The following is a 26,844-nucleotide window of genomic DNA, read 5'->3' as shown; positions in this document are numbered from 1 at the left end:
CTTGGACTTGTCAGACCCACATCCAAACTAACCTCCCACTTCCTGGACTCTCCCTGGCTAAAGGCTATCAATCAAAGGCAATTTTTAACCTTTCCTACACCAGCTCCAGACAGACCGTCTTCCTCTTTTGGCTCATTATTTCCCCTTCCCTCTTTTTACATTCTGCATTTTCCACCTGTCTACTACATCTCTGTTCTCTATTTCCTTTACTGGCACAAATATTTGTATGTCTGCCTAAATACCACTTTCTCTTCAACTTAAGATCACCCCAAGATCACTGGTCTCTTACCTTACGGCCTCAAACTTAGGGATTTTAGCATTAAAGTCGAGAAAAGTGGGGCGGGGCAATAGTACAGTGGTAAGGCACATGCCTTGTATGCAGCCAACCCGGGTTTCATCCCAGGCATCCCTGAGCTCCGCCAGGAATGATTCCTGAGCCTGGGGTAACCCACGGATCTCCAGCTGTGGGCCCCCAAAACAAAACAAAGCAAAAAGTTGAAAAAAAATCTGAAAGATTCCTGAAACTTCACTTTGGAAAACATTCTAGAGATTGCCTAGGTTCTAAGACGGAACCTTCCTGACCCCTTCACTGCTCAACCAACCCTCTTGCCAACTTTTCTTCTTGCCTTTCTTCTTCCTGGCATTCAAATTCAGGATTTCCTCTCATCCTCCTGTTCCTCTAAAAGAAGCCCCACTTTAGAACCCGTAATCCGATTAATTACATCCTGAGCCCTCTGTCATCTGTACCGCATTTCCCCCCTCGGTAGTGAACTGCATCATCCACCAAACATAGAGAACCTTGGAGGAAGCCCCGTCACCTCCCAAGAAAGTCTGAACCATTAAGAAAGGGTTCTTGTCTCTCTCCCTCCTCTCCAGTACAAAACAGCTAGATCTGTAGGAGTGCTCTTGGTACAGCCACCATTTCTTCTGAACTCCCTTCTCCCCTGCTCCAATCCAGACTGACAACAGAGTCTGCCATGGACTTAGCTTTCCCTCTGTCCTACCCTAACCACCCTTTCCTTATCAGTCCACTCTAAACAACTACCCCCTTAACCAAAGATACCAGAGTCCTGCACATCTTCCTCCTTCTCTACTGACTTCTTAGAAACAGAAGGGAAAGAAACCTACCTACCCTCACTGACAATCTGGTAGCAGAGTCAGCTGACCTCTTACAAGTCACTTTGAGCATGGCTCTGTAATCTAAGGCCCGAGTCTCCTCTTCCCATCCAACCCAGGGCTGCAGCCTCAAAACAGAAGGTGAGTGTGCCAACCACCGGCCACAAATGCTTAGTCAAAAGGGTCATGCCCTGCAAGTCCACCTACCTTTGAATCCTCCCATCACCTAGAACATAACTTCTCCTAGCCCCCTCCACCACCCCCAGACTAGCCTACTAACTTTGCTTTGTTTTGTTTTTTTGAGCCACACCCAGCATTGCCCAGGGCTTGCTCCTGGTTCTCCACTGAGGAATCACTGCTAGCAGGACTCCAGGGACCATCTGGGGTGCCTAAGACCGAACCTGGGTTGGCAGTGTGCAAATCAAGTGCCCTGTACTCTCTCCAATTCCCTAACCTTGCATATTCATGCAAATTTTACAGGTTGACCCCAATATTTTGCTTCTATCCGGAGACCATGGGTGATTCTTTGAACTAGGTGACCCCATGTACCCTCAGCAGAATGCCCCAAACTTTCTGCCAACCGACAGTCCACTTGAGCACTGGGTGGTGCTATCCCTATCTGACCCAAGTCACCCTAAACTCTGCTCCTACTGTGCTGCTTACCATTGTCCCCATAATAAAGCTCCTATTAGTCCAGCATGCAAGAACAGGTCAGATAAACTGAGAACCAGATGACCTTTAAGGTCTCTTCCAACCTTGGAACTTTATTAGCAACCTAAACTCACTACCCACACCAAACACATCCTCCATTCAATTTCCCAGTTTCCGAAGCACGAGTGTGAAAAACAGCTTTTGAAGTTAAAAAGAACCACGGGGTTAAATGGGTAATGCTCCTGCTCACAGTCGCACCCCCAGAAATCCCAGCAAAGATTCTGGACATAGCACTCCGACCTCTGTACCACGGAGAACTGCCTCCAAACTGCCTTGCTGGACATGAGATGGGTGGCAAGAAGTTACGGGGCCCCCTTCCCACTCGCAGGGAAAGAAACCTTCAACTCTGGGTTCGACGTGTCCTCGCCAAAGGACGCTGGTCCTCACTGTCTACTCTGGGAAGACACCAAGAATGAAGAAGTATCATATCCGACAGCTCTCACCAGTCAACACCGGACATTTCTGAACAATGTAACAAAAACAGCGCTTTTACTGGGGGGGGGGAGGTGCGGGCGGAAAAGCAGGGCACCCCCACCTGAGCCGCTGGCCTCCCGGGCGTGATCCGTGCTCCCCTCCCGCTTTTGCCCGGGACTTCACATCTTTTCCTTGCAACGATCTCCTGCACCCTCCGTAACCCCAGAACCCCAGCCTAGGTGCGGCCGACTCCTCCCAGTCTTGCCCCGGACGTCCCTCCGGCCCAGCCTTCCTCTCAGCGGGACCCCGGCAAAGGGCGCCCCCGCCAGAGTCCGGTTCGCCTCCCAGTTCCTGCTCCGACCCTTCGGGCGCTCCTGCGCGGCTCTGTCCCGAAGCAGAACCTCGAGGAGATGAGCCCACGAGGCTCGTCGTGGGACCCCCCCCACCCCTTCCTTCTCCCAGCACCTCGTCCTCCATGCACCCGGCCCCCGGGGCTCGTCGTCGTCGTCGTCCCGGTTCGCACCGCCCCCGTCGGGGCTCCACCCCCCGCCTGCCCCCGCCCCCAGGACGGCCCCCTCCCCACAGTGCGCCGCCCGCGCCCTCTGCCCCGGCACGGGACTCCCTTTGGCCTCCGTTCCCCGCCCAGAAGCGGCGGCGGCGGCGGCAACGGCTGCGCCGGCCCCAGCAGGAGCAGCAGCGGCGGCGGCAGCGGCGGCGGCGGCGGCAGCGCCGCCCCGGCCCCGCCCCGCCGCCCGCCGGAGCCCCACGCCCCGCCGGCCCGCCCCGCCGCCGGACTACTCCCCCAGAAGCCCACCGCGGAGCCCCCCCTCCGCATACCCCAGCCGCGATCCGCTCGAATCCAGCTCCGCCGGGCCTGCTGTCCGTTCCGCACGCCCCTTAAGGACCCGGGGTGGGGGCGCCCTGGGGTTCGCGGCCATCCCTCGCCCTCCTCCTCCCGGGGCTGGGGGGATTGCCCCTGATCCCGAAACCCGGCCCCGTAACCGGAGCTTCCCTCCTTCCAGCCCTCGGCTTCGCTCTCAGACCCCTTGCCTCCAGGCCTGGCGCGAAGCGGGTGGAGAGCTTGCTAGCCGGATCTCCCCCCCCTCCACCCCACCCCGCTCGGCTTGCCGGGGCGAGTGAGAATTGCCCCCATCTCATCCTCCGGCAATTTAAGCCCCCTCCCCTCCCCGCCGTGCCCGGCCCGGCAGCCCCCGCCCCAACAGCGAGGGCAGCGGAGCCAGGGCGCTCCGAAGTCGTCCCCCGCCTTTTTTCCAGGGACTCGGATAATTGCCCCTGCCCCCATCACAGCACTCCCACTCCCGAACCCAGGCCCCGTCGCCACCTAGGGGTACCCCTTACCCTACGGTTCCCGCACCCCAACACCGGGGAGAAAACAGCCCTGAAGAGCACCCGCTGCACCTCCCCTCGGAGGTTGGGTGATATTTTCTCCCGGTCTCTTCAAGACTTCCTCGCGGACAGTAACCCCCCCCCCAAATTAAAAAAAAAAAAAGAAAAAAACAAGCCCCTTCTTCTCGCCCTGCCCTGCTGGCCAGTCTCCGTTCGGATCGTCGGATCCTTGGCTGGCTGGAAAGGGGTGGGGGGAGCAGGTAGTTAACAAGAACCTAGCCTCCACCTCCCTTTTCCAGAAGTGGGGTAATACCAATGGTTACCCCCCACCTCCGAATCAACCCGACCCCCAGTTTCCATGGAGACCCCCGCCCAGCCGACAAGTCTCTGAGATCGCGGTGAACAAGTCTCACCTGGCTGCAGGAGAAGGGGGCATCGAGGGGGTAGGGTAGGGCAGGGATGGGGTACGAAGGTGGGAAGTGGAGGGGAGCTGTCCCGAAGGGAGGGGCGAGGACGGAGCGAGCTCCAGGGAGCGCGACGTCCGGGGACGCTGAGGACGGCGCCCCCGGGGGGCAAGCCGAACAGACGCCGGGCGCAGAAGGGACAGGGCTGAGCAAAGGTTTAAGACAGAAAGAAGCGGGTGGGGGGATACGAGAAAGCCGGGGAGTCTAAAGGGGTGGAGGGCTGGGGGAGAGAGAAAAAAGACGCACCTGTTCCCGGGTCGGCTCCGCGGGGAGGCTCAGGCCGCCACCCCGGCTCCCTCCTAGCCCCACCGAAGCGCCACCCGCTGAATATTGCCCCGATCCGACGCCCCCCTCCACCCCTTCTCGCCACCGACCTCCTTCTCCTCTCTCTCTCCGCGGCGGCGGCGGTCGGACTCTAGGAACTGAGAGGAAGAAGGGAGGGCTCAGCAAAGCGGAGGAGAGACAGAGCCACACACTGGCAGCAGCCGCGGCGAGCGAAAGAGTGAGGGGGAGAGCGGTGTGTGTGTGTCTGTGTGTGCGAGCGAAGCCTGGTAGAGTGGGTGCCGGTCGCAGGGCTCGACGGGAAGTGGAGTCCGGCCGCGTCCGCGGGCGGCGCCAGCCCCCACGCCGCAAGACTACAACTCCCAGAGTGCTGCCCGTCCGGGGGGAGGAATGGGGAGGAGGCGGCAAAGGGGGGGGAGCGAGCGAGAGAGGGAGGGACGAAAGCAGGGAGCAAGCAAGCGGCGGCGAAGGGGGCAGAGCCAAGCAGCCCCGGTGACACTGGGAGGGTAGGGGAGGAGGAGGGGATCGCTGCAAGGACCGAGCGGATTCCGGGGAGGGAGGCAGCGGTGGCTGCAGCAAGCCGGGCAAAAAGCTAGACTCCCGGGAGAGGCGGAGGCGCTGGATCCGAGGGGTTTCGAGAGCCCCACGCCCCCCACCTCGACGCCCCTAGAAGAGGGAGGTTGAGGAAAGGAGCAGATCGGTGCGCCGCGGCTCTTTCTTCCAGCGCTCTCCCGTAATGCCCCGACCTGACTTTCTCCGGCCACTGGTGCCCGGTCCCAGTGAGCAAAGCCCGAGACCCCAGATCTCCCCTGCAGGGAGGCACAGAACAAATGCACTCAGCCCCCTTCTCCCAGGGGCCTGAGGGAGGCTCCCCTTAGCTGGCAGGGCGTGACTCCCCCTTCTTCCTGCCCCCCCAGTCTTCACCACCCCCCCATCTCCCTCCCCGGAACCCCTCCCCTGAAGCGGGGCTCCTGTCTCTCTCCCAGCCAAGAAACGGACTCGCTCCTGGAGCGATTCCCCAGCCCCTTCCCGGACTGGGCCCTGTCCACCAGGACCCCCTTGTTCAGCGTTGCCTCCTCACCTAAGTAATAGTGGGGGGGGGGGGTGCGACCCGAGTCGGACTGCTGGCGACTTTCCCTCCGAGACTAGCCGCCCTCGACCACGACGACCCTGTGAAAAGAGAGAGGAGCGCATGAATACTCTGTTCTTTACACACACACACACACACACACACACAACCAACCCAAGTTCAGACCCCCTGGAAATGTTACACAGGAAAAAAGAGCGGAGGGCTCAGTCGTGGAAGTGAGCTTCAAGGGTGAGTCCCAATCCTCAAACCTCACCCCAGACGTGGAAATCCAGGGATTCGCCCCTAGTCTCCAAAGCCATGCAAACTGCTGGGGGCCGAACAGGGGCGGGGGCGACGATCATCTAACCCCCAACGTCTACGCTACACGCAACGAAGCCCCATGTAGGAATAAGATCCGAAGTAGGCTGCCGCTGCGCGAGAGAAAGTCCAACCTCCCCCCCACACACACCCCGCTGCAGTCGTCCACCCCCAAACACAGACCCCCTAGGAGAGTTTGCGAGCCGAGGGAGGCGCGGGGGAGCAGCGGTGGGAGAGCTGGCGAGCGAAAGGGCAGAAGCTGGGAGGGTCCGCGCCCCCCGCCCCCCAAGCCCAATCCAGATGCTCCAGAGGTGGGCAGGGGGTGCGGCAGAACCGCCAACGGTGTCTTTGCCCGTTTTTCCCGGAATCGCTGCCGAACCCCGTCTAACACTCCGAGTTGCTCACCAGTCTCGGTCCCCTCGCCGCATTCGGGCAGCCCGGGCGGGCACAAACTCCGCGGAAGCTGGCCTCCGTCGCCGCCGCCGCGCGGCCGCGGGCCTCTCTCCCTCCGCTGGCGGCCCCGCTGATCTACCTTCGCCCCCGGCCGAGGCCAGACCCCGCTCGCAACTCCACGCCCCTACTCCACCCCCGGCTCCCCCTCCCCTCGCCCTCTCCCCGCGGGTCCGGCCCAGCCCCTAGCGCCGCCCCGCCCTACCGCTCGGTCCCGAGCCGAGCAAGTGCCCCGAACTCGCCCCCCGCCCCCACGCCCAGGCCAGTCCGGCCGGGCCTGCTCCCCCTCTCGCCCCGCCCCGCCCCCGAATCCACGTCCTACTTCGCCACCCAACTCGGCCCGGTCCGGGTTCGGCCCGCGCCCAGGCCACCGGAGTCCCCGGTTCGGTCCGGTGTACCGCCACCCACCCCGCCCTTGCCTGGGTGCCGGCCTGGCCCGCTGCCTGTGTCCGCCCAGCCGGCCCAGGCGCGCGGTCCGGGTCCGGGTCTCGGTGCCGGCCTCGGTCCCGGCGGCGTTGGCGCGTCTCGCCACGAGGGCTCGGTCCACGCAAGATCCGAACCCGTGCGGGGTGGGGGCCGCGGCAAGCAAGTTTCTTTATCTTCCCTCCGCCCCCGCCGCAGGGCCGCGCCGTCCTCCCCCCCCCCCACCCCCTCCGCCACCACCACATACCCGGCGTCCCCCTTTACCTGGGCAGAGCCCCCCGGCCGCTGTCGCAACTTTGCTCTTCTCCAAGCAGCCGGGGAAGCGGGCAGAGCGGGAGGAGGAGGGAGGTGGCGGGGGGGGGGGGGGGGTGCTGGGATCAGGCCGCTGGGCTCCCGGAGGACACGTGGGGGAGGAGGGGAGGGAGGAGGAGGAGGAAGGGGGGGCGGGCCTGCAGTTCTCGGGGCTCCCCCTGCCAGCCCCGGGGAAGCCGGAACCTCGCCGGGCAGCCGCAGACCCCGCACTGGCCACGGGGGAAGAACGGACCCACCTTCCAGGGCCAGTCCCCGGCTCCAGGAAGCGGGAGGGGGGGCCGCGGGGGGGGCCTCTTGCAACGCCGCTCGGGGTCGGAGAGCGTTTTCGCTCGTGCTTTCTGTGTGACTCTCTGGGCGTTGAGCCTTAGTGTATGGGATCGGGGGGCGTAGGGGCTTGCGCACGCGAGGGGGCGTCCCCGGCGGACGCCCCGCCCCTCCGCCGGCCCCCCACTTCCCTACGCGGGGCGACCTCGGTGCGCGGCACTGGCGTTCAGGCACCGAGGCCGCCCGCGGGCGCAACCCCAGCGAAGTGGGACAGGTGCTGGGGAAGGAAAAATGCCGGGGCTCGGGGCTCCGCCTCGCGTCTCCACACGGCCCAACCTTCGTGGCACCCATCGGGGGCTGCAAGCCCCGAGGGCCGCCCTGAAAGGGCAATCCCTGGCCTGGGCAGGGAGACGTCTGAACGGGGGTGGGGGTGGGGGGGGCGGGAGGGAGAGGCCGGAGGGAGGAAGGAGGAGGAAGGGGACTGTAAAGGGGGAAGCCTGCTTTAGTGGGGCCCGCAAACTTGGCTCGAAGAGGACTTGGCTTCTGCGTGCTTGGCCCAGGCTCCTCGGTCACCAAACCAAGCCCCTTGACCCTTAACCCTTTCCCTAACGACTCCCCGCCTGGCCATAGGCATAAATCCTTGTACGTGTTTACATCCCAGACCATCCCCTAGACTGAAGGCTGAGCAGCCCGCGGTCCGCAGTAGAACTCCGAAGCCTTTATCTTAAAGGCAAGGAGGAAAGCAATTTGCCATGCGAGCTCAAACTGACGGCAGGCTTGCTCAGGTCCCAGGGTGTCTTCGTCTTCGCAGCTCCAACCCTGAACCGGTGGTAGGGACTTCAAAGACAGCGCTCCAGCCTAGAGGGTATTAGGGGACGTACCCAGCAGTTTCGGGAGTGTTCGGGGCTTTTTGAACGGAATGTGAAATGAATAGCAGGAATTTGGAGGTGAGGAGGGGGCCCGATGTGTGAACACATTGATAAAGTTTGTTGAGATATATGTGTATCCTGAGAAAGCCAAAGAGACATTCGAAATAGAAGGAAGAATTAATGTCTTCCTCCTCCTTTCCCATCCTCCACTTTTGTCCTGGGCCCAGAGGGACCATCTCTAAGCTATGAGGTGTCTTCTCTCCCTTGAAAGGACTTTAGAGATGGCAGTTGAGACTTGCCTGGTATGTGTCCCTCACCTGATTTGAAGGATGTGTGTGAGTTGTGGGGAGAAGGGCAAGCACTATGGCTGCAAGTGGATTTGCAGTCACCTGAGGCCTGGTAACCCGTCTTTCCTTCTTCAGCAACCTCAAAATCTATTGGCAGCACCGTGGACCATTGTGCTTTGCTTTGGGAACCTTTTCACTAGTAGTCATGTATAGCCATCCCCACCCCCCCTCCCCACACAAACATCTCCAAATATTTTTAAATGTGTGCTTAGCCTAAGTTCCACTAAAAGGGAAAGTGGAGATTTGGGAGTGATTTGCTTAAACTAAGCAACATATGAACACCAAATGAAGGGCGGTGACCCGAATCCTCGCTTCTATGATGGGCCTGAAAATGCAGGCCCCATGATTGGGCTTTGATTTAACCTGGCTGAGGATATTGATCTTAATTTATTTGCTAACTGTTAAATCTCCACTGCCCTTAAGATCCTTAGGACTTTTCAAAAAGGGCCTTAGGGCAGCTCTGTTCTTTGGTGTGAGGCTAGACTGGGTTCTGGGCACCTTGTCTCCAGTGTCCTGTGTTTCACCATTTGGCTGCATCATTTATCTGGTGAAATGAAGGTTGGGGCAAGATGGCTATTTCCTGGCTGCAGCTCTAGCTTCTCTGAGCCCTTTTCCTGTTGGGGGCCACACTTCCTGTCCTACAGGAGATGATGGGAAACCAAGGAGCAGAGTGGGAAGAACTGTGAGGAGCCTTATGAAGAATAGAGGTAAATAGGATTGTTTTATTTGATGCTAAAGCCCAACAGAACCACAATGGCTTGCCTTTTAACAGCCTCAGAGTGTTGACACAGCCCTTTCATTTGTGTTAGTTAATTTGTTTCTCTCTACAATGCTGGGTTTTGTAATTGAGGAGACTGAGCCCCTGTGCATCCCTAACACCCTCCAGGAAACTGAGTCTGGATGTCTATGAGTGCCTTGCTCAAGGTAACATAATCAAGGAGTTCCTGAGCCTCGATTACACCAGTCGTTCTGACTTCACATCTGGAGTTATTGGAAAATATGGTCCAGGGCCGGAGAGGTAGTACAGGGGCTGAAGCATCCTCCTTGCAGGCAACTGACCTTAATTCATAGACACTCATCACATATGGTCTCCCAAACACCACCAGGAGTGATCGCTGAGCAAAGAGCCAGGTGTGACCCCCCAGTATTGCCTCCATTCAATTATCCTCCCATCTATAAGAGCCATTAGCTGAGGTCCTGGACTATCAGAAAGAGAATTGTTTAGGGAGTTCCAAGAACCGAATCCTAATCCTCTCTTATCTATAATTAGCTGTGGGACCCCACACAAGCCTTAAATTTGAGTACTGCAGCCTGATGCCCGATCCTGTGTTTTAGGACTTCCGTCACCTCCAAAATATGAAAATCAATAATCAATGCATTGATTATTGCCCTACCTCCTCACAAGAGTGCTCTTAAACATCAAATGAGATCTTACAGGGGAAAGAATTTTCTTAAAAAATATTTATTTGAAAGACAGGACAGGGGATGGTGGTACTGAAGGCACGCAGCCGACCTCGGTTCAATTCCTGACACCCATAGGATCCCCTGAGCCTTACTAGGAATGATCTTTGAGAGCAGAACCAGGAGGAAGCCCTTAGTACCGCTGGATGTGACCCCAAAACAAACTTTAGAACCATCATTACTTGGGAATGGGGACAATAGGATTCACACAACAATGCTCAGGTGCCACTCCCAGCTCTGTGCTCCAGGTCATTCCCTGTGGTGCTGGGGGGGGGGGCGGGGAACCATATGGCACCAGGGGTCAAACCAGGGTCAGCCACATGCAAGGTAAGTGCCTTAACCCCTATACTATCTCTCCAGCCCGGGACATGAGTTTTGTATACTGTAAATTACTGAACTCGGGGCTAGAGCGATAGCACAGCAGGTAGGGCGTTTGCCTTGCACGCAGCCAATCCAGGTTCGAGTCCCAGCATCCCATATGGTCCCCTGAGCACCGCCAGGAGTGGTTCCTGAGTGCAGAGCCAGGAGTAACCCCTGAGCATCGCCAGGTGTGACCCAAAAAGGAAAAAAAATACTGAACTCACCCACCAGCCATCAGTATGGACATCTCCAGCCACCAGAGGTGTAGCGCAGAGATGGAGGAGTTCCATCAGCCTGGGACCTGACTTTCTGGCATTACAGAACAAGACATACGTGGGGCCGGAGCCATAGTACAGTGGATAGGGTGTTTGCGTTACACAAGGCCCATGAATTGGATTTGATCCCTAGTATCCCATATGGTCCCCTGAGCACCACCAGGAGTGATTCCTGAGTGCAGAACCAGGAGTAACCTCTGAGCATCGCGGGGTTTGGCCCCAAAACCAAACAGAAAGAAAAAAAAAGCATGGAGAGTGTAATTGTGTAATTTAGGCCCCAAACTACCCTTTGACTAAATTCATAGGATAATTGCTTCAATCCTCTGGTTCTGCCTCAGAGGCCTTGTCTCCTTTGTAAAAACAACCCAATCCTATGAAAACACTCCAGTCCCAGTAGTTCAGAGCTTTCGAGTGTGAGAATGAAAAGAAGGTGAAGCTTCCGGTCATCTCTTAATTCCTCCCGCACTGCAGTCAGCTAAAGGTGGTCAGGCTTGGAACTCGGGATCTTCTTGCAAGTCATCCTCAATAGTTGAAGGGCACAGGGGCAATAGAAGTACAGAAAGAGCGTTGGGTACACGTGCTGCTGAGCACTTAGCTGAGGTAGACCTGAGATGAGAGTGAGTGCATGCTCACCTCCTGACAATATTTCAATGTTGCAACTTAGCTGTTTTCTCCCTGGTTTCTCTGCTCCAATGTTGCTTTTTATGTTCAACCAGGAGCCTGAGGGAGGGGCAGGGAATTCACTGCCCCCTTTGGGCCTAAATGTTACCCTATTTCAAAATCTCTTGTGCACAAAGCTACCCCTGCAGGTTACTGCAATGTGGGGGGTGGCGGGCAATACATCCCAGGGTCCCCCAGCCTGCTGAGCCTGGGGTCCAGCTGGGGAGACAGTGTGTCTGGTTAAACTTAGCTCTGTAAACAGCCAACAACTCTGCAGATTTTATAGTCAAAGGGGGTGGAGGAGATGAGGCAGGGGGTTAAAATCACCCCCCGGAGGCCTCTCTCGAGGTCAAGCCTTTCCCCCTTCCTTCAGCCGGTTAGGCACTTTACAAGGTCCTTAATCAAACAGACAGTGTTAGCCGAGGAAGGGACTCTGGGAAATCCTCTGCAGTCCCAAAATCATGTCCACCTAGCTTCCAGAACTCTCCCCTGATCTAATTCCAACCTCCTTCTCTTCCCTATTTCTCACACGCTCCCTATTCTTACCAATTCTTACCAAATGAGCCCCTCACTTCCTTGATGACCCCGTCAGCTTTCTTCTAGGCCCTTTTCAGTTTCTCCAAATCCCACTCAACAATTACTCAGCCAGTTCTTCAGGCCACTTTTTCTGACCCCCCCCCCTTTCCCTTGGAATTTAACTGCTTTTCAGAGCCCCCCTGTCCGTTTATTTAGCGCTTCAGCCATGCTGCCTGGCAAGCATTCTAACAAGGTTTTTACTAAATTCTTTGGATGACAGCTCCCAGTATTTCTCATCTCTGTACTGCAACCTTTTCCCCTTTCTATTTTTTATTTTGGGGCCCACACCTGTCTGTGCTCAGGACTTACTTCCTGACTCTCTGCTCAGGGATCGCTCCTGGCAGGGCTCAGAGGATAGAACTTGGGTCAGCTGCATGCAAGGCAAAAGGAGCCCTACCTGCTATACTGTATCTCTGGTCTCTTGCCTTTACCACTTCCACCCCCCACCCCCCACCCCCCATGGAGTCAACCTTCTGTTACTGTTTGCTAGATGAATTGATGGATGTTCAAGTCCAGCCTCCTTATTTAATATAATTTGTTTCTGTTTTGGAGTCACACCTGGTGATGCTCAGGGCTTACTCCTGGCTCTGTACTCAAGATTTACTCCTGGTCTAGATCGTGGAAGCCTTTTCAGATCTTCCCTAGGCCCCATTTTATAATTGAAGCTGAAAAGTCAAGGGTGGGATGAGGAAATGAAGTGCCCAAGGTGTTATCCTTAAGAAATGGCAAATTAAGCCTGCCTGACTTCAGAGACTATGTAACCATTCAATGATCAAAGGACCCAGGAAACAGAGACCAACCAATGCTTAAAAATTATGTCTTTAAATAGCAAGAGAGGAAGCCAGGATTCAGCCTCAGTTTCCCTACTCTAAAATAAGGGGCCTGGGGCTGGAGTGATAATACAGCAAGTAGGGTGTTTGACTTGCATGCGGCCAACCCGGGTTCTATTCCCAGCATCCCATACGGTCCCCGAGCACCGCCAGGAGTAACTCCTGAGTGCAGAGCCAGAGGTAACACCTGAGCATCGCCGGTGTGACCCAAAAAGCAAAAATAAATAAATAAATAAAATAAGGGGGCTCAGGCTGGAGCAAGAGTGCAGCGGATAGAGCATTTGCTTGCATGCATCTGACCTGGGCTCAATGCCCGCATTCCATATGGTCCTCTGAGCATTTCCAGGTATGGCCCAAAAACCAATAATAAAAAAGCTTCCAGGATCAAATGAGTTTTTGTTTGTAGTATCTAAAAGCAGTATCAGGCTCTGAGTAGATGCTTTGTAGATTTTTTTTAACTCGAGGATTTTTTTTTTTTTGCTTTTTGGGTCACACCCAGCGATACTCAGGGGTGACTTCTGGCTTTGCACTCAGGAATCACTCCTGGCAGTGCTGGGGGGACCATATGGGATGCTGGGAATCGAACCCGGGTCGGCCGCGTGCAAGGCAAATGCCCTACCCTCTGTGCTATTGCTCCAACCCCAAACTTGAGGATTTTTAAATTTTGTTTTGGGGTCATATTTTTGGGGTCAGTACTTACTCCTGACTCAGAGATCACACCTGATAGGAATCGGAGAATCCTAAGCAGTGTCGGGGATCAAACCCTGATAAACCATGTTTAAGGCAAGTGTGCCGTAGCCCCTGTACTAGCTCTCCAGTTCCTAGAGTTGTATTTCTAGCAAGGAGAATGGAAGAAGGCCCAGCACAACCTTCCAGTAAAACCCTTACTTCTTCCACCGAAGAAGCTAAATACTACTGAGTGCCAGAGAGTTTTGTGGATACTTACCCAGTTCCAGTTCCTAGAGCAACTGCATTCTCCTGGGTATGGTGGTGATTCTTGGAGCCACTGCGATGTTACCATGGGGCTCGGGTGCCCTATTGAACCCACAAGCACCAATTTTGATCCTCTCAGTTGCCTGTTTTGAACTCCCCTTGTATCTGGCCAAATCCTTCAAGATTTCTATCGCTGTTGTTTGCCTCTGAAATCCTGATCCTCTAGGTGCAGTGCTGCAGAGCTCAGCACCCAGTGCTTTTCTGTGCTACATGCCTTGCTGCTCTCTCCTGTCTATCTGTGGCTACTTGTTTCAAATGCATTGGCTGGCAACAGCTCTCCAGGAATAGTTGGGGACTGTTTGACAGCTTGGCTAAGGAGCTCAGGAGAAATGGAGGTCTGGGTTCACTCAAATTCTACCCACCCTACATGGCCCAACTCTTCATTTCCCCCCCCCCCCCCCACACACACACCCTATTGCAATCCCACACTCACAAAATATCCGCAAAGAACTCTCTTTCTCTTAGATTTGGAACTATCTTCATGTCAAGAACCACCTTTTTGACTATATCTTCCATATAGCCGAGCATTGTACTTGCAACAGTAACAGAACAGCTTAGCACATAGTTTTGCTGCTATTGGTAACCTATTATAAGATACCATTCTTTTCTGTTTTCTGCAGGCTGTTTCTGTGCGTTCTTGTTTGTCTTCTTTTGCTCGCTAAATTGTAACGGACTCCAGAGGAAGATTTGTCCATTAGGGGAAGAAAGTCACCAGATGATTAGAAAACAAGTTGAGACCTGAGGTTCAGATTTGTTTTTAAACACAGGGAGCCAATGTTCTTCCTTCTGCACAAATTCTGTCTAAATGCTTGGGCCAAATTCTTCCAAACATTAATATATCTGAGAATCCCTTTTTCACCCAACCTTGGCTGACTGTGTGTAGTTTGAGGTGGTGTATTACGCTCTGAGTTTCTAATAATCTCAACTAGGAATTCTGAACCCAGGGATTCTTGAACAATACCTTGAAAACCTTTTTAAAATTCTTGAACAATACCTTGAAAAACTTTTTAAAATTTCTTTGCTTGGAGTCACACCCAGAAGTGCTTGGTGTCAGTCCCGGTAGTGTTCAGGGGGTTGTGTGAGGCCTACACTCCAGCTATTTGAACCAGCTCCCTGGTCCCAGATCTTTGTCATTTTCCTCTTCACCTGAGAACTTCACATATTACACTACCAAGGGTTTGATAATTTTTTCCCTTCATGGATCCTGTTTAACACACAGTTCTTTGTCACCTCACTATGAGCTGACACTATTCTATGGATTTTGTAAATATTAGCTCATTTAGTACTGAGAACACGTCCATTCAGTAAATAATATTTTTGGGGGGTCACACTCGGCAATGCACAGGGGTTACTCCTGGCTCATGCACTCAGGAATTACTCCTGGCAGTGCTCAGGGGACCATATGAGATGCTGGGAATCAAACCCAGGTCAGCTTCGTGCAAGGCCCTACCCGCTGTGCTATTGCTCCAGCCCCAGTAAATAATATTATTTTCCTCTTTAACAGTGAAGACTTTTTTTGGAGGGACTACTTCCCACGATTTAATGTTTTACAAAAAATATCCCAAACTTAGTTGACTTTGAATATAAACAATGTTCTGGATACAAATCTCCAATTTGGGCGGGGCAAGGAAAAATCATCACTTCTCTATTTCAAGTTAGCTGGGCAGTTCAGACTCCTGACTGACATCACCTAAATCATTATTTCTTTAGTTAGGGATGATTTTGCCCTCTCCCACTTTTGGCAATGTCTGTAAACTTCTTTTCCAGGGCCTCACACGTGTGAGGGATGTTTTCTACTGCTCAGCCACATCCTGTCCCCCTTAGAATTTTTTACAATAAAAAGTGTGAGGGGGGGTACATAGAGATAGTTCAGAGGTTAAGACGCTCAATTTGCACGTTTGGCCTAGGTTTAATTCCAAGGACCATTTCTAAGCGCAGAGACAGGAGTAAGCCCTGAGCATAGCCAGGTGTGACCCCAAAAATGTTTAAGGCTTTTTTTAGGGAACCTCGTCCAATAATTCTCAGGGGTCATTCCTGGCAGTGCTTAGGGGGAGGGGGCGCTGCAGAGCCAGGATCAAACCTGGGGCTTGTGAATGCTAAGCATGCTCTCCAGCCCTTTGAACCATCTCTTTGGTCTTTAGAATAGTTGTTGTGGGGCTGGAGCGATAGTACAGGGGGTAATGCGCTTGCCTTGCACGCAGCCGACCCGGGTTCGATCCCCAGCATCCCATATGGTCCCCCAAGCACCGCCAGGAGTTATTCCTGAGTGCAGAGCCACAAGTCACCCCTGAGCATTGCTGAGTGTGACCCCAAAAACCAAAAAATAAAGAAATAGAATAGTTGTTGTTTTTGAGCTACACACAACAGTGCTCAGGGCAAGGCTTTCTCCTGGCTCTGTGCTCAGGGATCACTACTGGAGGGGTTCACCAGACCCTATGCAGAGCCAGGGATCAAACCCAGGTCAGCCACATATAAGGCAAGTGCCTTCCCCACTATACGATATCTCTCACACTGTAGAATCATTTTTGATTGTCATAACTTGGTGCAAGGGAAGTTTCGATGGTGTCTAGTAGGTCGAGATCCTAGATGCTGCTAAACATTCTTCAGTGCACAGGATCCTCACTTCGCCCCTCCCCTCACCCACCAAAAAGTTATCCTATTTGATTTGGGTTTTGGGGTTTTTTTTTGTTTTTTTGTTTTGTTTGCTTTTTGGGTCACACCCAAATGTGAATATGTGAATACTCAATGCACAGGGGTTACTCCTGGCTCTGGACTCAGGAATTACTCCTGGCGGTGCTCAGGGGACCATATGGGATGCTGGGAATCAAACCCAGGTCGGCCACGTGCAAGGTAAACACCCTCGCTGCTGTGCTATCGCTCCAGCCCCCCTCCCAAAGTTATCCTACTTGAAATGTCAGTGATCTTTGATTTTTAAAGGTATGGTAAATCACAGTACCTAACATTTTCTAATTAAAATATATTTTTTTAAAAAATTGGGGGGAGCACATCTGATGGTGCTCAGGGGTTATTCCTGGCTCTGCACTCAGGAATAACTCCTTGCAGGCTCAGGAAACCATGTGGGATACCAGGGATCAAACCCGAGTTGGCTGCTTGCAAAGCAAGTACCCTAACCACCGTACTATCGCTCCGGCTCCAATTTTAAATGTTTTTTTAAAAGTCAGTAGTTTCAAAGTTGAGAAACTGATGTAAAGTCTTGTTCACTGGATGTCTGATGGTTGATTTGATGTACTCCTTCAAAGGCCTCAGTTTGTCTTTATATCGACCAGTCAGATGTGGTCTCTCTACTAGTCCAGGCTTCCTAGTAACATGGTGACTGGCTTCTGAGGTGGGAAGTGTCCAAGTGAGGTACACTGACAATGGATGGACCACTGAAGTTCAGATCTGAGACCTCAGAGGATTTGGACAGTTGCCACAAGTGTAAACCAACCTCTCTCCTACCCAAGCATGCTCTTGGCAGAGGCTGGATCTTATGAAAAAATTGAGGGCTAGAGAAAGGTGGTAACTGTTCCATTTTAACTTTATTTTGTTTGGCAGCATCAGGGATCAAACTCAGGGCCTCATATATGCAAGGCATGCTCTCTACCACGGAGCCACACCACAGCCTGCTAGCATTTTTTTTTTTAAAATTTGAGATCAAACACATACAATGAAATTTTTTAGGGCCAGAGATATAGTACAAAGAAGGTGCTTGCTTTACATGCAAGGAAGGCCAACCTTAGTTCAGATCCCAGTATCACATTTAGTCCACCCAAGTACCCTCAGGAATCATCCTTGAGCACAGAGTCAGGAGTAAGCCTTGAGTATCACTGGGTCTGATACTAAAACAAACAAACAAAAACAAATTTCAAAATAAATCATTTTAGGGGCCAGAGAGATGGTACTGTGGATAAGATGCTCACCTTCCATGCAGCCAACCTGGGCTCAATCAATCCCCAGCATCCCATAATGTTCCTTGAGTTCAACCAGAAGTGATCCCTGATCTTTGAGAACTAATGAGTGTGGCCTCCAAACAAAACAAAACAAAATCCAAGAAAGCATATGGAATAATTTTGGGATTATTTTTGGCGGGGGAAGGAGCTGGTACTCGGGGCTTAGTCCTGGCTCTGCATTCAGGGGTTACTCCTGGAGGACTCTGGGACCACATATGGGGTTCCAGGAATCGAATTGGGGTCAGTTTGATGCAAGGCAAGCACACTACTCGCTGTGCTAAATGACTGGATTCCTCCAATCCCTGGAATCATTTTAAAGTGAACAATTCAATGGCTCCAAGGAATCTAAGTACAACAGAGGCTTAGAGCACCTGCCTTGCAAGTATATGGACACAAATTTAAATCCCCAGTGTTTGAAGTGCCTTGAGGGCTGGCCTGGAAGTTCTGCTGTTGGAGCCTAGCATCTCTGTGGTCTCCCATCTTTGGCATTTCTGCCAGTGACTTCAGGCTGTACCATAGCCAGGTGTATGTATCCATCACCAAAAGCAGGGTGAGTACTGGTGAGTGCCACAAATAGACAGACATGTGAGTTCCATGGCTCAGTAGGGCAGCCCTTGGCAGGCACATGGCCAAACATTGCAACTAAAGGAGTGCAAAAGTCAGCACCATGGATGAGTACGTGCAAGCACCAATATCTGATGTGTCACCCCTGGTGTGTACCACAACCAAGCATGTGTGCCAGTCCTGGGCATCAGAACATTAATAACTATACCTAAAAGAAGGGGGTGAGGGAGTTCATTCGTCCATTTATTAACAAATTTTAAAATGTGAAGGGAGAGGCTGGGGCGATAGCACAGCAAGGAGGGCCTTTGCCTTGCATGAGGCTGACCCAGGTTCAATCCCCAGCATCCCATATGGTCCCCTGAGCACTCCCAGGAGTAATTCCTGAGTGCAGAGCCAGGAGTAACCCCTGAGCATAGCTGGGTGTGACCCAAAAAGCAAAAAAAAAATGTGAAGGGAGGGCAGCAAGGAAGTTAAGGAGTCTGCCTGGCACGTGGCTGACCTAGTTCTACCCCCAGCAACACATAGGGTTCCCCTGAGCACAGAGGCAGGAGAAAGACCCGAGCACACCTAGGTGTGGCCCCCAAACCAAAAAACAACAAAAAATTAATGGGGGAAGGGAAATAGCTCCAAGGTCTAGTGCACATGATTTGCATGAAAGAGGCTCAGGCACCAGATGGTTCTCTGAGTACTACTGGGATCAACTTCTGAGCACTGTGTTGGGAATAATTTCTGAGCATCACCAAATGTGGACAGCCCCTCCCAACAAACAGATCGATAAAGAAGTCTGTATTGATGGATGATAGGCAATAATGGGGTTTTTTGACTTTGAGGCCATACCCGGTGGTGTTCAGGTCTTACTCCTGACTCTATGCTCTGGGATCACTCCTGGAAGTGTTCAGGGGATGATACGGGATGTCGCAGATCGAACCTGGGTTGGCTGCATGCAAGGCAAGCACCCAACACTATCTACCCAGCCTTATAACACTGTTTACAAAAAAGTGACTAAATCTTTTGACCAGAGAGATAGTACAACAGTAGGGCATTTGCCTTGTATGCGGCTGACCGGGGTTTGATCCCCAACATCCTGTATGATCCCCTGAGCACCACCAGGAGTAAGGCCTGGGCACCCACCACTGGGTTTGGTCCCCAAACCAAAGCAATAACAATAATAAATTTTTAAACGGTGACTAATCCAATGGCATCTAATACAAACACAACGGTGTAACCATCATTTCTAATTCTATCTTGGGGGGATCACACCCAGCGATGCTCAAGGGTTACTCCTGGCTCTGTGGTCAGAAATTCCTCCTGGCCATGCTTGAAGGACCATATAAGATGCCAGGGATCAAACCTGGGTTGGTCATTTGCAAGGCAAAACTCCTTACCCACTGTACTATCTCTCCAGCCCCCATTTTTAATTCTAAAATGATTTTATCATCCTCAAATGAAATTCTGAACCCGTTAAGGATCTGTTTCCCCTTTCTCCCTCCCCTTGCCTTTGGTGACCTCCTATCTTAACTCTGTTTCTATGGATTTACCCATTCACAGTATTTCTTTGAAGTGAAATTATAATAGGTGGCTCACTTCAGGTGATATTTTTGAAGGTATATTTACACTGCAGCATGTATTAGTGCTTGGGGGACCATATGCACTGCTGGGGATTGAGCCAGAATCTGCTATATGAAAAGCATTTTCCTTAACCCCTGTACTGTCACCCTGGTTCACTTCATTCCTTTTAATGTCCACGTAATATTCCATCCTATCCATTATATATATATATATATATATATATATATATATATGTATACACACACACACACACACACACACACCACAATCTGTTTATCATCTGGTTAATCCAGGAATTCTGGTTTCAAAATCTGTACTCTTAACCTTCTGTGTTCAAAATGGTTGTCTACAGAATATATTTTCAAGCAATAATTAACTATTTGAAAATACATCTAATCCAGGGCTGGAGTGATAGTACAGCTGGTAGGTGCTGGCCTTCATGCATCTTACCCAGGTTTGATACCCAGTACCTCACATTGTCCCCTAAGCCTCGTCGGAGTGACCCCTGAGCACAGAGCAGGCCTAAGCCCTGAGTACTGCTGTGTATAGCCCCAGAACAAACAAAAAAATGATGAAAAGATGTCTGTTCCATATGAAAAAGCACCAGAACACTGTGATCATTTCCAGATAACCACACAACAGTCATTTAACTCTAGCCAAAGTTCAAAGACACTTGACAGGGGCTGGAGCAATAGTACAACGAGTAGGGTGTTGCCTTGCACAGGGCCGACCTGAGTTCGATTCCCAACATCCCATATGTTCCCCCCGGGCACTGCCAGAAGTAATTCCTGAGTGCACGAACCAGGAGTAACCCCTGTGCATCCCGGGTGTGACCCAAAAATTTTTTAAAAACCCTACTTCACATTGTATTAACCTTGTTAGCCTCAAACAAATATGTCTCACTAAAGCCTATAAAATGCAGAGGTAATTCTTAGACTCCTTTCCAGAGTGTTACGAGTCCAGGGATTCCAGTTTGGTATCCCCAGGGGAGAATAAAAACCAAGGCAACAAAGAGAGGTTCTGCCAATCTCAGTATTCTCTCCTGACAATCTAGAAAGTGGGCTCATGCATGTTATGAAGATTTTCCACACCATGCTTCTAGACAAGAAAAACATTGAAAGTGAAGGGTTGAAAGTGAAGATACATTAGAAAATTCCAGAATCCAGGGAGACATTTCACTTGAATATTCCAATTCACAAATTAGTTTTCCAGCCAAGGCTGTGCAGGCTCATGTGCTGGGGGACCAGTACCAGTATTTTTGCTGTCCTCCTGAAAGGTCACTCTCTAGGCTTAACTTACTTAAGAGTCCTCCCAGACCAAAGCATTTACTCTGACGGAACCCGAGAGGTGAGAATGCTATTCCAACACAACACAGATCGCATGATTTTTCTCCTGACTTCAATGGTGTGGACAAAAAAAAGAAAGAGTTAGGTTTGGAGCCAGAGTGATAGTGCAACAGGTAGGGTGTTTGCCTTGCATGTGGCCAAACTGAGTTTGATCCCCAGCATCCCATATGGTACCTGGAGCACTGTCAAAAGTAATTCCTGAGTGTAGAGCCAGGAGTTACTGAGCATCACCTGAGTGATGAGCATCACCTGAGCCTGAGCATCATCAAGTGTGACCCAAAAAGACAAAAAAATTAGGTTTGCATCTCCTCTAGAGGTTCACGCTACCTGCATTCCAATTCTGAGAACTCCATTTCTACCCTCTCTCAAGGGGTTCCAAGTTGTCTCGTCAGAGATTAAACAACCTGGCTGGATCTAAAGTCAGGGCATAGTCAGGGGTGTAGCTCAGTAGTAAACAGTATGCTTTACAAGTAGAAGGTCCTGGGTTCAATCCCCGCCACCACAAAAAATGAAAGAGAAAACATTTACCCTGGTTTTGTTCAGAAGAAGAAAATGGACACTGAGGAAAGTCTCGAAGAGGGCTGATGCCATAAAACATGTCACTTTGTGAGGTGCAAAGTGAATGTGAGCAGTAAAGCTTCTTTGTATTTGCATGCCCAAGGCCCCGCATAAAGTCTGGCGCAGGAGTGGGGGAGGGGAAAGCACTCCAACTATGTTTGTTGATTGAATGTCTGACTGAAAAGGAGCCTTCTTCTTGGGCTGGAGGCATTGTAGAGTGAGGATAGAGAATGGAGAGAAGCTGGCATGGGTCTGGAGTGCCTTGCCAGGACCTACACAGACCATGTTTTTTTTCCCTGCCTGAAAATTTCTCCCAGGCGAAGTTTTCAGAGCCTGCAAGTCTCAAAAAGTCGATTCCTCTAAGCTCACTGTGTGCTTTATTGGACTGAACTCAAGTCCGAGGGACTTAACAGTGGCATAGTGTTGTTGGGAGAATCTGATGAGAGCACCTATGTAAAAAGCATAGTGAAAAAGATAGAGGACCAACCAATTCCTGTTAATGTACCAATAGTGGCTCTGCTCCATCTAAAGGATGCTTTGTCTAAGCCATTTGGCCAGGTGGGTTGCTATCTATGGGTCTTAACACAGAATATGCACATGTGTAGACACTTCCCACACAAATCCACATTGTAAAATGCAGTAAACTCCTGTTTGCCCAAATCCAAATCTCCACTACCCTCAAAGAATGGAAATGCTCTTTTTTTGCACCATGATCCAATAATCCCTGACGTTTGTATGGGGCTTTGCAGGTCACAGAGTGTTTCCCATCCATGACCTCGTTTGTTTGTCGATGGATATTTCGAATTGGGACCAAGGTTTTGCAAGATTCTGGAGGGCGCTGTGAAGCATCAAACAGAAATGACCTCTGTGATGTGAATGACCTTGGGTTGGTGCTGAGTTTCTGAAGACCAGGCTTCTTGTCATGGCAGAGACAGGCAGGGCACTGTGACTTTCTGCCATGGATGTAGAGAGACACGTCTGCAATTGAGGGTGCCTGGTAGGGCCGGGTCAGTACAATGGAAAGGAGCTGAGATGTAGCACTGTAGCCGTGGCAGCGGAGGAGGGGGTTAGACTCCCTCATTCTGTTCCATCACTCATCCCATCAGTCATGAATCCAGCAGGGATGGGGTACTCAAGTTCTTTCCCCAATTGTTTGGGGTGTTAAAAATACCTAAATTTGTGGTCAGAAGCTCTCTGACCACACAACTTGTGAGGGGTGGTTTGTGATAGGTTGTTAAATGTTGTCTTTCCAAGTTAATTGTAACCTTATTTTATTTTTGTCCTTTTGGTTTGGGGGCCACACTCCTCAGTGATCAGGGCTTATTGCTGGCTCTGCACTCGGGAATTGTTCCTGGAAGGACTCAGGGGACCATATGGGGTGCTGGATTGAACCCGGATTAGCCGCATGCCAGGAAAGTGCCCTACCAGCTATATTATTTCTTCAGCTCCCATTGTAACCCTATTTTGCCATGTTACAGAAGCCCTATTAAGAGCCCTATTCTCACCATTCCTCTCACTCTTGCAAGCGCTTGCTAGCCCCCCAAACGCACATGATTTGCGTGGTATCAGAAGCCCCAGGACTAACCTGGCTGTATCATTTTCCACTATTAAGGAGAATATTGAATAAACCATATCCATAGGAGCAAAATCAAAATGTGTAATGCATAGTAATAATAATAGTAATCCCTCACATCTGTATAGAGCTTCAGAGTTTACAAAATACTTCCAGCCCTATTCCTTTATTTCATCCTGGCGCCTGTCATCATCATTCATATTCAAAGACAATCTTCTGATTGTGATCTCCAGCTGTGAGGGAAGCAAAACTAAGACTTAGGTGGGGCCCAGAGTCCCTCCTGCACCCTGCCCAACATTGAGAGTTGTTCTTTTTGCACTTTTTCTTGCTGTTTTTTCCCTTTATTTCCCTGACTATACCCCCCATGGAGTCTGAGTTGCTTATGATGCAGTCTCATAGTCTCTGGAGAACCTAGAACCCCAAAGAAAATAGGTTCCAATCAATAGCCACTCTCCACCAAGTTGGACAGCAAAACCTTTGGCTCCAGTGGGGAAGGGAGAGTGGAGAGTCCCTTCTTTGGGCAACTTCACAATGAGGAGCCCAGACCACTTCAGGAAGAAAGTGGCAATTTCCAATGAACAGGGAAAAGAGGGTGCTGTGGAGTTTTTAACAGCTATGAAATGGGACTCTAGCTGGGGACATACCCCCTGAGTGCAGCTCTCAGGCTGCACGCATAAACAAGGAAGCTGGGCCTTATAGGAAAAGAGCCTGGTCAAGGGCAAAGAGGAGCTCCCACTGTCTCCAACTGGTTTGTTTCTAGTTTTGTTTTAAATCATTTGTTCATTTATTTTGGTTTGGGGGTAACACATGGCTTTGCTCAGGAACTACTCTTGGCTCTGCACTCAGTGTTATCTCCTGGTGGGCTTCAGGGGACCATATGTGTTGCCGAGGATTAAACCCAGGTTGGCTACGTGCAAGACAGGCACCCTACCTGCTGTACTGTCTCTCTAGCCCCATGTTTCTTTTTTTTTCTTTTTGGGTCACACCCAACAATGCTCAGGGCTTACTCCTGGCTCTGTACTCAGGAATTACTCCTGGTGGTTCTCGGGGGATGATATGGAATGCCAAGGATCGAACCCGGGTCAGCTGCATGCAAGGCAAACACCCTTCCTGCTGTACTATCATCCCAGCCCCTGGTCCCATGATTCAAGGTGTTTTTGGTTCATTTGTTTTGTGGGTTTGGGGGGCATAACCAGTAGCGTTTAGAGGCAATTCCTGGCTCTGTACTCAGGAGTGACCCCTGGGAGTGCTCAGGGGACCATATATGGTGCCAGGGTTTTGAACTGACCTCTCTGACTCAGCTGCAACTCTAGTGCTTTCTCTCTATTCTCCAATATTTGGTCTCCGGCCCTTAGGTCTTTTTTTATGGGTGGGGCACACCCGGGGTTGCTCAGGAGTTACTCCTGGCTCTGCACTCAGGAATTAACTCCTGGTGGTGCTTGGGGGACCATATTGGATGCTGGGGATCAAACTCAGGTCAGTCACATGTACTATCTCTCCAGCCCCATCTGGCCTGGAAGTCTTTTTTTAAAAAGCCTATCTACTTTTGGGACCAGAGAGATAGTACAGGGCAGTAAGGCTGAACTAGGTTGGATCCCTGCCACTGCATAGAGTCTCCTGGACATCTCCAGAAGTAAACCCTGAGCAGAGAGCCAGAAGTAAGCCCTGAGCACTGCAGGGTACTACCCCCAACCCCACTCCCCCAATGAACGACTTCATTCATTCCGATACCCTCTAGCAGACCCATATCTTCGTTCGCTCTTCTAGTATCTTCACTGAGAACTAGAACGTTCTGCTCCTCTCTAGCCCACATTTTCTAAGCTAGCGATGCTTTGGGCGAGAACCCACCCAAGAGAATTCAGAAGGCATTCTAGTCCAGCGCTCTGATTCTCCCACGCCTCTCTCCGCAGCGTTGTGACCACACCAGTCACACCCTCCACCTGGCCCAGAGCCCGCCCCAGAGGAGAATGGCCCAGAAACTCAGGAGGAATGGGGCGGGGGAGGGGGGAGTTGGGGGGGGGGGGAATAACGCCACCGTGCTCTGGTGATTTGCAGTAGCAGAGGATCAAAGCTTGTCCTCTCCTGGAGGGAGGAGTGAGGGCCGGCTGTCCTGGCAGTTGCGAGCAGGGGGCCCTAGCAGCAGGGAAAAGCTGCTTTTAGATAGCGACCAAGCTAAAAAGGGCTGATGGTGCCGAGTGGCGGCAAGGCTGGCTTGGAGACGGAGACCCACGACCTCCTCCCTTCATCCCTGAATGTGACCAGCAGCCAGTTGAGGCGTCCGGCCTCGCCCAGCTTGGGAAACCCCCTTCCTTCAGGAAAGGAGCGCCACTGCAACCCAGGAGCCTCTGGCCAGCCGGCTTCCAGCCTCTCCCCTGACGTTTAGGGCTGGCCGAGTGAGCATTGTCGCTCCGGCAGTGGCAGCCAGTGCGGAGCGGGAGTGTGTAATTGCAACCACTTCCTGCTTCAGCTCGCCCTGGGGCTGGCTCCGCCCCTGAGGAGAGTCTGGGCGGGTCCCAGGTACAGTGAGGGAGTCCGATGGCGGGGGCCATCCTCCTTGGAAATCAGCTGAGACTCCTAAAGGGGTGGGGGTGAGGGGCTGCCCCGCCCTTCGTTCAAGCCCGCCGAAGTGAAAAGGCTGGGATCTCGGGGCAGTCTACGGCAGAATTGGTCCCCGTTGAAAAAAAGACCCTGACAAAAGTCCTTCTCCAGAAGCCGAGGCATAGGACAGCGGGTAGGACGTTTGCCTGGCACGCAGCGGACTCGGGTTCGATCCCCGACATCCCGTATGCCCCCTGAGCATGGCCAGGAGTGACCCGTGAGTGCAGAGCCAGGAGTAAGCCCGGAGCACCGCTGGCCATGACCCAAAAAAAAAAAAATTAAAAAAGTCCTCTGACTCGTATGCCCCGTGTTTCAGTATTAGCTTTATTCAGGAGGCCAGTACACTCCAGGATACCCCACAGGATCTGGGGTATGAGGCTGCTGTCAGCTGCATTTTGCTCCCCCCACCCCTACCTTCCCTCGGTCCTGGGACAGTAGGGGTGGAGGCAGCTACAAGAGTGCGTGTCCGAGGCTACCTGGCACCCGGAGCTCAGCTCGCAAGTACTTTCTCCCTTCCTGGAGCGGGTGCGATTCGCTGGCTGGGCTTCCGATAGATCTGTCTGTCTGTCTGTCTGTCTCTTTCTCTTCCACACGTCCATTGTTTCCAGAGCCAGTGGGCTATAAGATACCCTGGGAGGTAAAAAAGAAGCCGGAAGCCGGGAAGCCGGACAACCACCTTGTAATGGGGGTGGGCGTGGGCGGTTGCGAGAAGTGGTGCAGAGGACGCAAAGCGCGGGTTTTGTAGCCAGAGATGGAGTGTGGGGCCCAAAGAACTGGAATGCTCTTGCTTTGCCTGCAGAAGGTCCGGGTTCGACTCCAAGCAGCAGAACCTCCTGTTCCTTACTGCGGGGGGTCGGGGGTGGGGGAAACCCGTGCGTGGTGGAGTATGGCTCCATAAGCAAAAGAAATTAAAACAAGATGGACTTGTGACCTTTCCCCATCCGCAGGTATTAGCTGTGTGACCTTGGGCAGCTTGCTTGGCTTCTCTGAGCTTCATTCCCGAACATGTAATAGGAAGTTCCTAATACTTGCCTGACGAGTTGTGGTAAAGGGAAAGTAAGACACGTGTGGGATAGCGCGTTGAGAGCTGTAAAGCGTTCCTCCGCGGCAGGCTAGGAGGCGCCTCGAACTAGCATGGGGATGGG

At 52.1% G+C, this 26,844-nt stretch overlaps 1 protein-coding gene across 2 annotated transcripts in view; it reads right to left on the bottom strand.

The window, feature by feature from the left end:
- BCORL1 (BCL6 corepressor like 1) overlaps positions 1–4,357 on the bottom strand; it is an 81,571-nt gene extending 77,214 nt beyond the window's left edge. For both annotated transcript variants that reach the window (XM_056107758.1, XM_056107759.1), the window contains exon 1: positions 4,299–4,357. The gene's annotated coding sequence lies outside the window, so the exon portion shown is untranslated. The remainder of the gene's footprint in view (positions 1–4,298) is intronic.
- Between the last annotated feature and the right edge of the window lie 22,487 nt (positions 4,358–26,844).

This window comes from Sorex fumeus, unplaced genomic scaffold, assembly GCF_029834395.1.
Source record: "Sorex fumeus unplaced genomic scaffold, SorFum_2.1 ptg000171l, whole genome shotgun sequence".
Classification (NCBI taxonomy): domain Eukaryota; kingdom Metazoa; phylum Chordata; class Mammalia; order Eulipotyphla; family Soricidae; genus Sorex; species Sorex fumeus.
Note: the sequence above shows the minus strand (reverse complement) of the source record. Positions and strands in the feature narration are given on the sequence as shown.